Raw genomic sequence first — 16,391 nt, 5'->3', positions numbered from 1 at the left:
ACAAAGAAGAAATTGTGAGATGAAGGAAGGGAAGAGAATTAGAAGGGAGAAAACTCTACTTTCTAACGTCCACAACTTAAAGGATAACCTTAGTATAGTAATACCAACATCATGTTTAACCATATGGAAGTTTTGCATAAATTAGCATCACCCCCTCATGTTATTAATTAGTTATCGAATGCCAGTTCTTTTGAATTTTAGTTATGTACATGCAACAACAACTAGCTGGTTAGAAATCCATTCTTTTCTCTGAAGCTGAGGATGTAATACAATCTAATCTTTAAAGTAGGTCGAACTATGGTTTGTCTTGCTTTCTTGTACCATCTAATCTACTTAACTAAAAACCGCAATTGGCTCTCTTTATCATTTTCTCAAGTTTCCTGCAGCATTGGCCGGACGCAAAGGTACAAACTGTAGGGTCAAAATTTTCTACAAGAACTTAGGCCACATGATAGGATGTCAATTTCCTTCGAGGCTTAAACATTGTATCATGAATTTACTAATAAGGATGAAATTGGAGAACTACTCGGACTACAAGGACCACAAGTGGAATTGTGAGAACTACTATCAAATTCAAAAAATAGAAAACAAACACATATCTGAAAAAGGTGAATGTCACCCAAATCAAGTTAAAAGACTAGATCTAGCAAACACTAAGAAGAATCAAGCAGACCACTTTGACTTTCACTTTGCATACATGGGAACTTCTAAAATAAGGGACGTTCTATATAACAAACAATTTTATTATTTCTGTTGCAATCCTAAAGTATTTGGGATATCCTAGAAGATTATCTAGGGTTAGATATTATCCTATTAGCATTGTAATCCTATTAGGTTAAGGAATTCACTTTCCCTGTTACTATAAATAAAGGCACAATGGGTGATATAACACACACCTCACAAATACATATATCTCTCTTCTCTCTTTATGCCGCCGGCCCCCTCTCTCCATGTCCTTAATACAGTTCAATAAATTAGTGCTACCATGCATACCATGAGTGACACTATTTTACTAACTTTGTACCTAAAAGTGCACCTCTGACAACCCTCTCAAGCTCATCCAACCTGATTGAAGGATACGAAAATGCCCGTATAATGTTGTCTAATGGTATCGAATTAACCATTAAAGAGGCCCTCCATTCTCCCTGTTCCGAAAGAACGTTGTTGAGTTTTAGAGATATTCGAGATAATCAATATCATATTGAAACAACTGAAAAAAATGGTTCTACATTTCTTTGTATCATTTCTTACAAATGGCCAGAAGCATATTCACGAGAAGCTGGAACATCTCCCAAGTGGGTTGTACAACAACCATTAGATTTGTGGAGACCCACCATGTGGCCGGCCATGTGCCCAGGTTCCAGAGCATTCTGTTGCTTTGGCATGATCGGATGAGACGTCCCAAATGAGATATGATGAGCCGTATCCTTAAAGTATCACATGTTCATCTCCTAACATCTGATCTCGCCCATCCGCTTTGCAAAGCATGCTCCTTGGGGAAGTTAAATACTCAACCCTCAACTACAAAGATTATTAACGACCCTTCTAAGTTTTTTCATAAGATTCAAGTTGGCGCGTTGGTCACATGTATGCTTATTATCCACATGCAATGATGCATTTGTAAAACTCTTAGCTTAAACCATTAAGCTTAGGACTTACCACCCTGATTATCCGATCAAGTCGATTCGATTGGATAATGCATGAGAGTTTACGTCACAAACTTTTAAGGATTATTGCATGTCAGTTGGGATTGAAGAACATCTCGTATCCCATGTTCACACCCAAAATGGTTTGGTAGAAGCTTTCATAAAGCGCCTTCAAATGAAAGCTCGAACTTTGGTTATGCGAATTGAATTGCCGGTATTTGCCTGAGGCCATGCAAGATTGTATGCAGTTATGTTCAAATGATTCATAACTTCGGAAGAGGAAAACGGCACAAACTAGTGAACCTAGTATGAATTCAACCATCGCTTACTAATAGAAGCATATTTATGCGACTGAGTTAGCTTGTTCTCATACATTTATGTAGTTATTCCTTAGTTGTTTTAGTGTTTAAAGTCATTTTCGTGCAATTTCAGGTTCTAAGGACAAAGTATGCAATAAGGTGCATTTTGGAGCAGTTTTGGGCTTGGAATGGATAGCACATGCATGGAGCAAAGTGGTTGGACGAAATTAAAGATCTAAAGAAGCTAGGAATGTGCCAGGGAGAGGAAGAAAATAAATAGAGGACCAATGAAGACAAGGAAACCATCAAGAAAGAGGAAAGACTAGTCAAACTTGCCTTATCTTGTCTTTACCTTTTCTAATCTAAATTACCAAAGATTCAGTCACACGAAAGGTTTCTAAATACTTTGGGACATTTCATTACATATTCTACAAGTCCTAAACCTGCCTTAAAAGTCCAAGCCATATCATCCTTCACCATTTCTCTTCCTTGCCGTGCAAGAGAGCCATCCCTTTCCTATTTTCTGCCATAAATCACTCCAATTTCCACCCATGCTGTGCATCATCACCCTTGTCCCCTTCATTATTTCAAATTTCATGCATCATTAAATTGAATCATTGCACTCAATTGCTACACCATTCCTTGTTCCCTCCATCATTTCAGATTTCATGCATCATTGCACTCAATTGCTACACCACTCCATGTTCCCTTCCATTGCCATGCACTTCCTCTATAAAAGGAAGTGTGTGTAACATAAATTGAGTTCATACTTGGTTGAATCATTCATCCCCATTTGAATACAACATTCATCCAAACACATCCATTCCTCCATACAAACAAACCTTCAAACACTCACCAACACCTTGTGCCGTAGCAAAGGAAGGGAAGGAAAGTGCTTGGACGTGCTTGTTGTCCAACTTGGATCGTTTGAGCGTTTAGGTGTTTTCTTTATTTTGTTTCTAATGTTTAAATTCATTTCATTTCGTTTTGTTGTAAATATGAGTGGCTAAACCCCTCTTGGCTAGGGGTGATTTCAAAGCCATGATTATGTGTGCAATCTAATTTGATAAATTCCAGTTATGAACTCTTGAATCGTGAATGCAATTGGCTTAACTATTTGATTGATAACTTATTTGTATTTGTTAATTAAGGGTCGACACTTAATTGGCATGCATAAATCCGTTGCTAGAATATAAGAAAGTTTCACATAATCATTACAAACTTATTTTCACATGTAGTGAAGGTCGCTTATAAACGATCGCGTTAAGTTCAATTCCTTGCATGAGTGACATGATGTCATAGTTACAACTGCTTTGTCAATGCTTATGATTTTCATTAAACGTAATGATCTTTGATTGTATCTCTATTATGATGTCATGTAGAGAACTTTTGAAGAATGTTTTGGGTTGTCGAATGATGTCATCCAATCCAATAAAACAAGGAAAATCTGAGAGTTAACTAGTGACGTCACGGTTAATTTGGAGTGTTGTCGTTCATAATTCAATGAAGTAGTAACTGGAAATCAAGTTGTTTGCATACATATCATGTGTGGAGAAAAAGCCTCTAGCTATCTCATCCATCATCTTATTTCTCAAATTTGTTTTACAATCTGTCTAGCTTTTCATACTTGTTTGTTTGTTTCAACTTCGTCCAAAACTCAATCCCCCTTTACTTTAGTGTGTCTAATTAGTTAGAATTTGTTTTAATTTGTGTTTTTAAATATTTTGATTCAAGTAAAAGTCAATTTTCGTCCAAAGTCATTCCTAGTGTCTATTTTAAGTTTATTTAGTTGTTTTATGTTGTTTGAGTATTTTAAGTTTGATTTGAGTCATGTGAGTCTTGTTAAGTATTTTTAAGTTTCGTTTTATGTTTTTGAGTCAGTTTAGAGGTTATTAGCAAGCCCTCCTAATCCTCGGTCCAGAACGATCCCTACTTATACTTATACTACAGTTGTCAAAAGGGGGTTAAATTTGTGTGTTAAGTTAATTTTCGCATCAAGTTTTTGGCGCTGTTGCCGGGGATTAGCAACTTTGCTAATCCCTTGTTATTTCTTTTTGTTTATTTTCGTGTCTTTTTTTTTTTAGCTACTGACTTTGTTTCTGTTTGTGTTTTTTTTTGTTTTACTTGTGATATTTGATTTAGTTTTGTTTCCTTGATTTCAGGTACTAGAGAAGTAAGACATGGATTTTGCTACCATTCAAGTTCAATTGGCGGAACTTACTTCTCAATTGTCACAATATGCCGAAAGGACCACAATGCAAAGTGTCCCTACATGTGGTGTGTCATATGGGCAAGGATATCCAACTCAGCAATATTCTCAATTCGCTGCGAATGAAGATGCTTGGGGTTATCAAGGCCATAGCCAATCATGGGACAACATGTTTTCCAACGCTTACAATTCGGATTGGAGAGATTATTCAGATTATATAGAACCTCAACAATTCCAACAAGATGGATATTGGCAGCAAGAAGAGAAGTTTCATTCAAGACCTATGCAACCATCACAACCTCATATACAATATGCTCAATCAAACTCAGGTTTGTCAATAGATTATGATCGAATTTTTGATGAAATAAATTCTTTGGTGCAGGGCTCACAAAATCAAGCCAAGGAGGCTCAACAAGATGGATATTGGCAACAATCTAAAGAGTTTTATTTAACACCTATGCAGCCACCACAGCTTCCCCTACAACAATTCCAATCAAATTCAAGTATGCCCACGGATAGTGATCAAATTTTTCAATTACTAACCTCTTTGGTACAGGGCAGCAAAATCAAAATGAAACAATTCTCAATCAAGCTAAGGAGATGAGCGAATTGAAAAATCAACTTGGAAAGATTATGGAGTTCACGGCACAAATTCAAGAGCAAAGTGAACTCTCCAACTCAACTATTGAAAATTTGAAGGAAGATTTTGAAATCCATGATGCTATCACTTTGGGAAGTGCTATGGAGGTTGGAGGTGAACCCAAGACGTCCAAACCAAGCCAAAACATGGAGGAACAGCTGCTGCTCAAAGAAGAAGAGAATAATAAGGCCACAACAAGGGAAGAACCACCCTTGTCGCAACCCCATATGCCCTCTATGTCGTCCACTACAACCAAGGTAAGCCTAAATTCAATTCGTCCTGACCCAGTTTCACTAAATGTCCTTATTCCTTGTAGGATCATGCAATCCAAGGAAGAAGAGGGTGAGAAAGGCATCTTCGAAACCTTTCCAAAGAATCAAGAGCAAGAAGTGGATGGGGAATGTCTAGAATTCATCAAAGAAGATACACTTGAGATGAAAATTCCCAAAGAAGTTGGATTTTATGACACAAGACAAGTCATAACTCTCAAAACACCAAATTTGGCCAAGTCCCATATCCCTACAACCTTCAAAGATGTGGTGTTCATAATTGAGTTTGTGTCGGAGCAAGCAAGTAAGCCATCTTTTCCAACTTCGATTTTATTTTATACTAACTTGTTGATTTTGATGATTCAAGCACCTACACTAGAATTTAAACCATTGTCGGATCACGTCAAGTATCACCTTCCATTCAAGGATCAATTCTCTGCTATGGGCCCTATCCAAGCTTAGAAGGAAGTTTCGTCTGGCTGCAAGACGTTAAAGCAATCGCTTCTTTGAAGGTAACCCATGTATTCAAATAAGGAAGATCTTTGAATTGCTCCATGATTAGTTTTGTGTTCCTAAAAACCTTCCTTTTCTGCATTTTTATTTTGCCATGATTGTCATTTTTATTTGTTGCTTGTTTAATTGTTTTTGGTGTGGGTTTATTTTTGAAACATTGACAGATATGCAATGTACTTTTACATTAAAATTCATGGAAAATGAATAGGAGGCAGAAAAATACAAGAGAGAGCCTTCACAAAGGCTGCTTAGGAGAAGTCTCAGTAGTCGGCGGAGCCACAGAATGAGGAGGTATCGAAGGTTGATCATTTGGAGCTTCACTACGCGGTATAACCCCAGAAGACGAAGGAAAATGTTGTTGGAACAAACCCACAAACCTCTGATGATCAAGTAAAATCTGACCATCAGATTCCTGCATCTGGTCAATCTTCCTCTTCATGTTTGTAGCATAGTTGTGTGCAAGCTCGTGCAACTGTTTATTCTCATGCTTGAGCCCTCTAATCTCCTGTTTGAGACTTATCACTTCAGCCGCCAATGATTCAACTTGACGGGTTCGAGCAAATAGATGTTGGGCCATATTGGACACAGAACCTGCACACTGCACACTGAGAGCCAGAGAATCCTTAACAGCCAACTCATTAGATCGTTTGGAAAGTAGTCTGTTATCTTTGGGAGTGACAAGGTTCCGGGCCACCACCGCAGCGATCATATCATTTTTTATCATTGAATCCCTAACGGTAAGAGGACCAGTAGGGGATATGAAGGATGGGAGCCATATGTTGTCTGGAGAAGGCATGGATGCCTCTTCACCAAGGTTCAAGTCAAAACGACGGTCGGAGGGGCCAGACATTTTAAAAGGTGTTGAAGAAAGAAGAGGTCAGACAAATCGAGATCTTAGAAGTGCAATGAAGGGAGTTTCTACAGGCGGAAATTTAAGTGTGCTTTGAAACGAACTACGCACCTCTATAAAAATCAGCACTTGACGGGATTTCATAAATCGAAAAGGCAAGCTCAGAAATCGAAGAGGCGAGCTCAGAATTCGAAAAGGCCAATTCAAAAATTGAAAATGCGCTAGCTTTCTCAAAAGATAGGCTTGCTCAGAAACCACGAGCCAATCTTCTTTTCCAAATTTGTCTGCACTTGTCACATGCAACCTCTGCACTCGACGGAGCTCAGAACTCGAAGAGGTGAGCTCAAAACTCAAAGAGGCAAGCTCAGAAATCGGAGACGCATCTGCTTTTCCAGACATGTCAGCATCTGTCACATGCATACTCAGCTTTGCGGAAATCACGGGCAGTTTATCGAAGTGCCGATTCCAGATATCGAAGAGGCACTTGCTTTTCCAGACGTGTCAGTGCCTGTCACATGCACACTCAGCCTTGCGGAAATTACGGGCAATCTGTCGAAGATTTCTTGTGAAGTAGAAGGCACGTGAAGTTTACTGTTAAATTATCCAACGGTTGCCGATAGGAATGAAAGAATAGTACCAGTTATTAATTCCTATAAATGTCAACCTTCACCCTCCATTGCAAGGCAGACATACATAACCTTTCTTCATCTCCGAGAATGCTTTCCCAACGAAGCCTCTCGAGTCACTCAGTGTTCCTTATTCCTTGGGGTACCTCTGTAAACAATTCATCCAAAGCAAAAGTATTTCATATCATGAAGGTTGAAAGCAAGAGTATCTCATATCATGCTTTCTCCCTGTCCTTCTCCTTGTCGTTGTTTTCATCTGTGGGACAAAAAGAAAGAGAGCAATCAGCCAACACTTGGTATCAATCTTCCGATCTGGAACCGACTACCTGGAACCCCTTCCTGATTGCTTACCTAGCCTTGCTTTCGAGTACTCATCTTCAACATCTTATGCTTCCTCTTCGTCTACCACATCTACCTAGGGAACAGATAAGGGAAGTGAAAATGATACCTCATCTTCAGCTAGGGACAAGGAGAAAGAAAGCAAATGGTGGGCACTTGGAAAGATTGAAGAAAGAAACAGACCATCACCTTTACCTCATGCTTGCCTGCCGTGCAGAAGAAACAAGCAGAGAAGAATGCAGACTGCATAATCAAATCAACCCAGCAGAAGGAGTCTGATTTGAAACCAAGGAACTCTGATATTCCTCGCTCAGAATTCCAAACCAGTTCGAGATCAATGCTGTGGAAAGTCAACAAGATCATCTATCTCCAAAACCAGATTTGCGTTCTTAAACTCTACTCTGTCTGGTTTTTACTTTGCCATACTTGTCATGTTTATTCGTTGTTTGTTTGTTTGCTTGTTTTTGTGTGAGTTTATGCTTGAAACATTAAGGACAATGTTTGATTTAAGTGTGGGGGGGGTAACCAAGTTGTTTTGCATGAAATTCGTAAGAGTTTATCGCCCATTACTTCTAGTGTTGTTTCTTGCTGTTTTTAAGTGTTTTTAAGCTGTTTTGGAGTGTTTTAGTGTGTTTTGACATAAAAATCCGAAAATCTCATAAAAATTTGAAAAATTGTTTTGAAAAACCCAAAAAGAGTTGTTTTGTGTGTTTATTTGTGTCTTAGGGTACCTTCCAACACAATAATGAGGATTTGGTTTTTAATTACATGACTGTTAAAGAGAGTTATAAACATGGATGAAAATTTGATTTACTCTTTGGTGTATGCTTGGTTGTGGTTATAATTTATGAATTCACATGCAATCATAAAGGGAAAATTAGTTTTTGTAACATGTTTGAAGGAAGGAATTCAAATGAACGCTACAACCTTGTGAGACTTGAGCCTAAACGTTTATTTGGAGAGTTAATAATTTGTACATCATTGTTTTCTAAAGTCGTTGCATGATCTCATTATTTTTTGCTTGGTTGCTACTTAGAAGGCGTTTCATCATTTAACTCCAAATGCTAGAACTCATGCCTATTTCATTCAAAGCATGCTATTGATTTGCATAACACATATTCAAGATGAAGTTGTGTAGTGACCACCAAAGCCAAATTGTCGTACCCCTATTTCATTATGTGTTTAAGTTTAACCCCGTTGAGCCTTGTTAAGCCTATGTTCTTTGTTAATCCACACTATCCTTACCTAGCCTAGTTTTAGGACCATCCATACCCTTGTTCTTGAAGCATAGTAAAGCATGACTTAAAATGAACTCCTTTTTTATCAATGTATTACAGAAAGCAAGTGTGGGGGAAGTGATTCTTGTGTGTGTGTGTGTGCCAAAGTCCTTAATAAGGCACGGGTAGAAAAAAAAAAGTGAAAAGAAAAAAGAATTGAAAAGAGTATGAAAAAGACCTCTAAAGTGTTGTTTGTTAAAAAAGGGTCCAAAACATTGAATTCGGCCCTAAGTGTTGCATGAACCTTCCCTTTGTATTTAAAAGTTGATTCTGCATTCTAAAGTGAATTCCAAGTGTCTATTTCATTGCTTTGCTTGCTATTGCTTTAAGAACGTTTATTATTCTTATCCTTTCTTTATTAGCCATTACCCCCAAGCCCTGTTACAACCCCTAACTTCAATCTTGAGTGTTGTGTGTTTCAATTTGTGGAGTTCGAAATTGGTATGAGCATATGGTGTCACTGGTTCTTGCATCTAAGTAGTAGCATTCCATTCATGAGATCATATCTAAACATGCTTAATAACTCCAGAAAATTGCTTTCTTTGTTATAACATATGTGAGTCCTAGTCTTTCGTGTTTACATTAATCTTCTCACATATACTAGTGTAGGGTGTGTAGTCAGAAAATGTGTGTGAAAATAGAGAGTATCTTGTAAGAAATTGAGCAAATTCTCTAAGGAATGTTACTACATTCAAAACATTGTTTTAATTGGTTAATTGTGAACTAGTAAGTGGTGACTGTGATTAAGTATGTGCTCAAGTGTAAAGATGACCAAAATCTGTGGGAATGATGATTTTTAACATGTCATATTTCATTAAAAATCCCTGAGGCAAATGTTGGAAGGTCTAGGTTGTGTTTTGTTGGTTTTGTTTGTTTTGTTTCGTTTTGTTTCTTTTGTTTTGCTCGAGGACTAGCAAAAGCTAAGTGTGGGGGAATTTGATAGGAGCATATTAATGCGACTGAGTTAACTTGTTCTCATGCATTTATGTTGTTATTCCTTAGTTGTTTTAGTGTTTAAAGTCATTTTCGTGCAATTTCAGGTTTTAAGGACAAAGTATGCAATAAGGTGCATTTTGGTGCATTTTGGAGCAGTTTTGGGCTTGGAATGGATAGTACATGCATGGAGCAAAGTGGTTGGACGAAATTAAAGATCTAAAGAAGCTAGGAATGTGCCAGGGAGAGGAAGAAAATAAATAGAGGACCAAGGAAGACAAGGAAACCATTAAGAAAGAGGAAAGACTAGTCAAACTTGCCTTATCTTGTCTTTACCTTTTCTAATCTAAATTACCAAAGATTCAGTCACACGAAGGGTTTCTAAATACTTTGGGACATTTCATTACATATTCTACAAGTCTTAAACATGCCTTAAAAGTCCAAGCCATATCATCCTTCACCATTTCTCTTCCTTGCCGTGCAAGGAAGCCATCCCTTTCCTATTTTCTGCCATAAATCACTCCAATTTCCACCCATGCCGTGCATCATCACCCTTGTCCCCTTCATTATTTCAGATTTCATGCATCATTACATTGAATCATTGCACTCAATTGCTACACCATTCCTTGTTCCCTCCCCTCCATCATTTTAGATTCATGCATCATTACATTGAATCATTGCACTCAATTGCTACACCATTCCTTGTTCCCTCCATCATTTCAGATTTCTTGTTCCCTCCATCATTTCAGATTCATGCATCATTACATTGAATCATTGCACTCAATTGCTACACCATTCCTTGTTCCCTCCATCATTTCAAATTTCATACATCATTGCACTCAATTGCTACACCACTCTATGTTCCCCTCCATTGCCATGCACTTCCTCTATAAAAGGAAGTGTGTGTAACATAAATTGAGTTCATACTTGGTTGAATCATTCATCCCCATTTCAATACAACCTTCATCCAAAGACATCCATTCCTCCATACAAACAAACCTTCAAACACTCACCAACACCTTGTGTCGTAGCAAAGGAAGGGAAGGAAAATGCTTGGACGTGCTTGTTGTCCAACTTGGATCGTTGGAGCGTTTAGGTGTTTTCTTTCTTTTCTAATGTTTCAATTCATTTCCTTTCATTTTGTTGTAAATATGAGTGGCTAAACCCCTCTTGGCTATGGGTGATTTCAAATCCATGATTATGTGTGCAATATAATTTGATAAATTTAAGTTATGAACTCTTGAATCGTGAATGCAATTGGCTTAACTATTTGATTGATAACTTATTTGTATTTGTTAATTAAGGGTCGACACTTAATTGGCATGCATAAATCCGTTGCTAGAATATAAGGAAGTTTCACATAATCGTTACAAACTTATATTCACATGTAGTAAATGTCGCTTATAAACGATCGCGTTAAGTTCAATTCTTAGCATGAGTGACATGATGTCATAGTTGCAACTGCTTTGTCAATGCTTATGATTTTCATTAAACGTAATGATCTTTGATTGTATCTCTATTATGATGTCATGTAGGGTTTTTAAAGAATGTTTTGGGTTGTCGAATGATGTCATCCAATCCAATCAAACAAGGAAAATCTGAGAGTTAACTAGTGATGTCACGGTTAATTTGGAGCATTGTCGTTCATAATTCAATGAAGTAGTAACTGGAAATCAAGTTGTTTGCATACATATCATGTGTGGAGAAAAAGCCTCTAACTATCTCATCCATCATCTTATTTCTCAAATTTGTTTTACAATCTATCTAGCTTTTCATACTTGTTTGTTTGTTTCAACTTCGTCCAAAACTCAATCCCCCTTTACTTTAGTGTGTCTAATTAGTTAGAATCTGTTTTAATTTGTGTTTTTAAATGTTTTGATTCAAGTAAAAGTCAATTTTCATCCAAAGTCATTCATAGTGTCTAGTTTAAGTTTATTTTGTTGTTTTAAGCTGTTTTGAGTATTTTAAGTTTGCTTTGAGTCATGTGAGTCTTGTTAAGTATTTTTAAGTTTAGTTTTAGGTTTTTGAGTCAGTTTAGAGGCTATTAGCAAGCCCTCCTAATCCCCGGTCCAGAACGATCCCTACTTATACTTATACTACAGTTGTCAAAAGAGGGTTAAATTTATGTGTTAAGTTAATTTTCGCATCACTTACTCATTTGTTCCAACGCATGAGGTTATTCTAGATTACGGTGATATCTTAGACGAGACAAATCAGCCTCCCTAGAATCGTGAGATTTTGGTCCATTACGTAGCATTGGATTATGTTTGGAATCAGAATTAAATAATCGTCGACGATGCATTTGCATATACAGTAGCTACTGACATCATGCTTAGCGATAACATTGAACCATGTTCCGTTGAGGAATGTCGACGTAGAACCGATTGGTTAAACTGAAAACAAGCAATCCAAGTCAAACTCAATTCGCTTGCAAAATGTAAGGTGTTTGGGCTCGTAGCTCCTACTATACCACATGTAAAGCCAATGGGCTACAAGTGAATTTTCTGAGGAAGCCTAATGAAAAGAATGAAATAGTGTGATGCAAAGCACACATCATAGTGCAAGGCTTCTCTCAACGCCCTGGGATTGATTACAAGGAGACATGTTCCCTTGTAATGGACATCATAACGTTCTGTTACCTTATCAATTTAGTATTTTTCGAAAAACTAAATATGCAGCTTATGGACATGGTAACCGCATATCTATAGGAATCTATATACAAAAATCTACATGAAAGTTCCAGAAGGACTTCCATTAACTGGTTCAAATAGTTCTAGACCATGAAATACTCTCTCAATTAGATTGAGGAAATCACTCTACTGATTGAAACAATCAGAGTGGATGTGGTATAACCGTCTGAGTGAATATTTGACAAGTCAGGGTTATGTGAACGACTAACTATGCCCATGCAGGTTCATCAAGAAGTCACATTCTGGATTTGCGATTTTTGCAATTTATGTCGACAACATGAACCTCATCGGAACTCTCGCAGAGCTTAAGAAAATTATCATTCACTTGAAATAGAAATTTGAGATAAAGGTTCTTGGGAAAACTCGATATTGTCTTGGCCTTGAGATCGAGCATTATTCAGATGGAATACTAGTACATTAATCGAACTACACGCAAAAGGTGCTGCAACATTTTAATGAGGATAAAGCGAAGCCTTTGAGTACTCATATGGTTGTTCGGACTCTAGATGCTAAACGAGATCCCCTCCGTCCCAAGGAGGATAAGGAAGTTCCATACCTAAGTACAATTGGTGCTTTATTATACTTGGCTTAATGCACTAGACCCGACATCTCCTTCACTGTTAATATTTTGGCTAGATACAACAATGCACCTACACGTAGACACTGGAATGGCGTTAAAGACATTTTCCGCTATTAAAGGTAAGACATATTTGGGCTAGTTCTACACCTACGAATCCTCGAGAGGAGCCACCGCCCCCTCGGTCATTGGGTTAATTCTCTCCTCGTTGGTTACACAAATGTTGGGCATCTGTCTAACCCACATAGGATACGTTCTCAGATAGGACATGTCTTTACCGTTGGAGACACTGCAATATCTGAGGGTCTACCAAGCAAATGCTAGTTGTGACTTCTTCGAACCATGTTGAGATTCTCACATTACATGAAGCCTCGCGTGAATACTTTTGGTTGAGAGCAGCCATGAAACACATTCGAAGCACTAGTGGTCTTTGATGTGAAAATTATGTTGACACACAAATTAACCCTCTTTTTATCGATTGTAGTAAGTATGTAAGTAGGGATCGTTCTAGGCCGGGGATTAGGAGGGATTGCTAAATCACTTGAAAACTGACTCAAATACGTAAAAACAAGTTTAAAACACTAAACTAGACTCAAAGAATGCAAAACTAAACTTTAAAACACCAAAACAAACAAAAAGACTCAAAACAGCAAACAAACACTCAAAACTGCCTTAAAACACTTTCTGGGCAGTTTCTGACACTCAGGAAGAATTTGGACGAAAATTGATTATAACTTGACTCAAGACACTTAAAAACACAAACTAAATTGATTTCTAACTAGTATGACTCAACAAAGAAAAGGGGGATTGATTTTGGACGAATTTAAAAACAAAACAAAACTTTGTAAACTAAAACAGATTTTAAAACGAATTTGGATGATTTGAATGGATGGAAGGCTAGCTAAGGGGTTCATCTCCATACATGTCACACTTGCATATAAAACGATTTCCAATTGCTTTTCAATAAACCATGAATTCTCAACGCCCCAAGTTAATTAGGTCCGCTTAAATTAACCCTCAGATTTTCCTTAAGTTATTGAATTGGATGAATTGCATACGACAACCCAAAGCATTCCCCACAAGTCCCTTACATGATTGCATAATAGAGATACAAGCAAGAATCATTAAGTTCTATGAAAACCATAAGCATTGACGAAGCACTTGTTACTATGATTGCATGAAACTTATGCCAAGAATTTACTTAACACGATTGTGATCAACAACCTTTACTACTTGTGAATATAAGTTCATAACGATTAGGTGAAATTCCCTTATATCCTAGCATCAAATTCATGCATGCATGCAAACTAAGTGTCGACCCTCAATCAACATACAAGAATAAGTTTTAATTCACATAGATAAGCAAATTGAACTCACAACTTATGAAACGCAATTAGAAGTAATCAAATCATATAGCAAGCATAAACATGGTTTCGAATCCCCCCCTAGCCAAGGGGGTTTAGTTCCTCATACTCGCAAATAAACAAAGATAAATAAATTTAAACATTAAAACAAAGATAGAAAACACCTAGAAACGCTCCACAATCCAAGCTCCTTGAATGGCATGCACGGCTCCAAGAGTTCTTCCTTCTTCTCCTTTGCAAACTCACGGCACAAGAGGTATATTTGGGTGAATGGTGTAGTGAAAATATGGTAGAGGATGGTGACTAAATGGTGCAGCAAAAGATGGTATTTATAGGCTGAAATTCGCAGCCCCTATGTAGCAAAGGAAAATGATTTAAAGGCCTAATTTGTATAGGATAATAACACACAATCCTTGAAGGAAAAGGCTAAGGCTTTTAGAGACCAAGGGGGAAAGGAATAATCAGGTTTCTAGAAGTTCTAGAAAGGTTTGGGGCGTCACTTTTGTAGGACAAGGGATAAGGTCTTCTAGAAAGGTTGTTTTGTGGCTGATTTCTAGAAAAACAAGGGATAAGGTATGGCACCTTTGTAGGAGTGGATAAGGGCTTCTAAAAACCAATTTTAATGTGTCCTAATCTAGTTAGAAACCCTCCTAAGTGGCTGAAATGTGGATAGTTTAGGATTAGGATAAGATAGGATAGGATAAGGTTTGTTTGGATAAGATAAGCTAAGATAAGGTTATGGATGAGGTTTTGGATAAGATTCCTTCTCTTGAGCTGATTCTTTGACTTTAACTCTTCTTCTTCACATAGGAAACCTTGCTTGAGTAGGAAACTTCATGTGTCTAGGAATCCATCTTCAATTAGGACTCCTACATTGATTAGGAATCCTTCTTTATTTAGGAATCCTTCATTTAAGCCCTTTCCTACTTCAACTAGGAAACTTTGTATCTTCAATTCTTCAACTTCAAAACACATTCCTAGCTTCATCAATCCTTCAAATTCGTCCATCCCTTGTGCTACATATGCATGAACTCCATTCTAGCCCAATTTTGCTCCAAATTGCTTCCTTTTGCTCACTTTGTCTCTAAAACCTGAAAACACATGAAAATAGCTTAAAAGACTAACTTAACTAAGAAAACACAACATAAATGCATAAGAACTAACTAACTAAGGCGCATAAATATGCTCCTATCAGTCTTACTACCGTCATTGACCTTCCTACGACGATCTTGAAGACAATGCAGCATCTATCAAGCAGCTGAAGAATGGATACATCAAGAGAGACAACACCAAGCACATTGTGCCGAAGTTCTTTTACTCTCACCAACAACAACAGCATCAGAACATTGAAGTCTAACAAATCCATTCCCAGGAAAACCTAGCCGATCTCTTCACCAAGTCATTGCCCAAGTCTATTTTTCAGAAGCTCGTCCAAGGAATCGGTATACATAAATTATTTGAGTTGAATTGTTGTTAGTTTTTTTATTTGGAAGTTATGTCTAACTCAGAGGCAGTATCTCGAAGCATACTCACTTGATCTTAATGTACTTTTTTTCCTATGATTAAGATAATTTTTCCCACTAGGTTTTTGCTACCAGCGAGATTTTAATGAGGCACCCATCTTGGGATGATCATACTCCGTTAAGTTCACTACTTTCGCTCGTATGATGTTTGTTTTAGACATTATGCATACTTCTTACTTTTTTCTTTAGTCTGTGGGGTTTGTACCTATCTTAGGTTTAACCATAGTGATGTTTTGTGAGTTTTACTTCCAATGCATGCTTTCTTTAATTTGAGACTCCCATTCACCTGTTGTGACGACGACTTCATCAACTGATCAATTTCATTTGTTGAAGACCTAATGCGATGTTTTGTTTGAGCATTTACACACTTAAGGGGGAATGTTGCAGTCCTATTAGATTAGGAATGTGATTGTGTAAATCCTAAAGTATTTGGGATATCCTAGAAGATTCTCTAGGGTTAGATATTATCCTATTAGGATAAGGAATTCACCTTCCATACTACTATAAATAAAGGCACAATGAGGTGATATAATACACACCTCACAAATACATATCTCTCTCTTCTCTCTCTTCTTTCTCTATGCCACTGGCCCACTATCTCCCTGACCTTAATACAATTCAGTAAATTAGGACTAC

Source organism: Malus sylvestris, chromosome 1 (assembly GCF_916048215.2).
Source record: "Malus sylvestris chromosome 1, drMalSylv7.2, whole genome shotgun sequence".
In the NCBI taxonomy this organism is placed as follows: domain Eukaryota; kingdom Viridiplantae; phylum Streptophyta; class Magnoliopsida; order Rosales; family Rosaceae; genus Malus; species Malus sylvestris.
The sequence above is the reverse complement of the archived record's forward strand: the minus strand, read 5'-3'. Positions refer to the sequence as shown.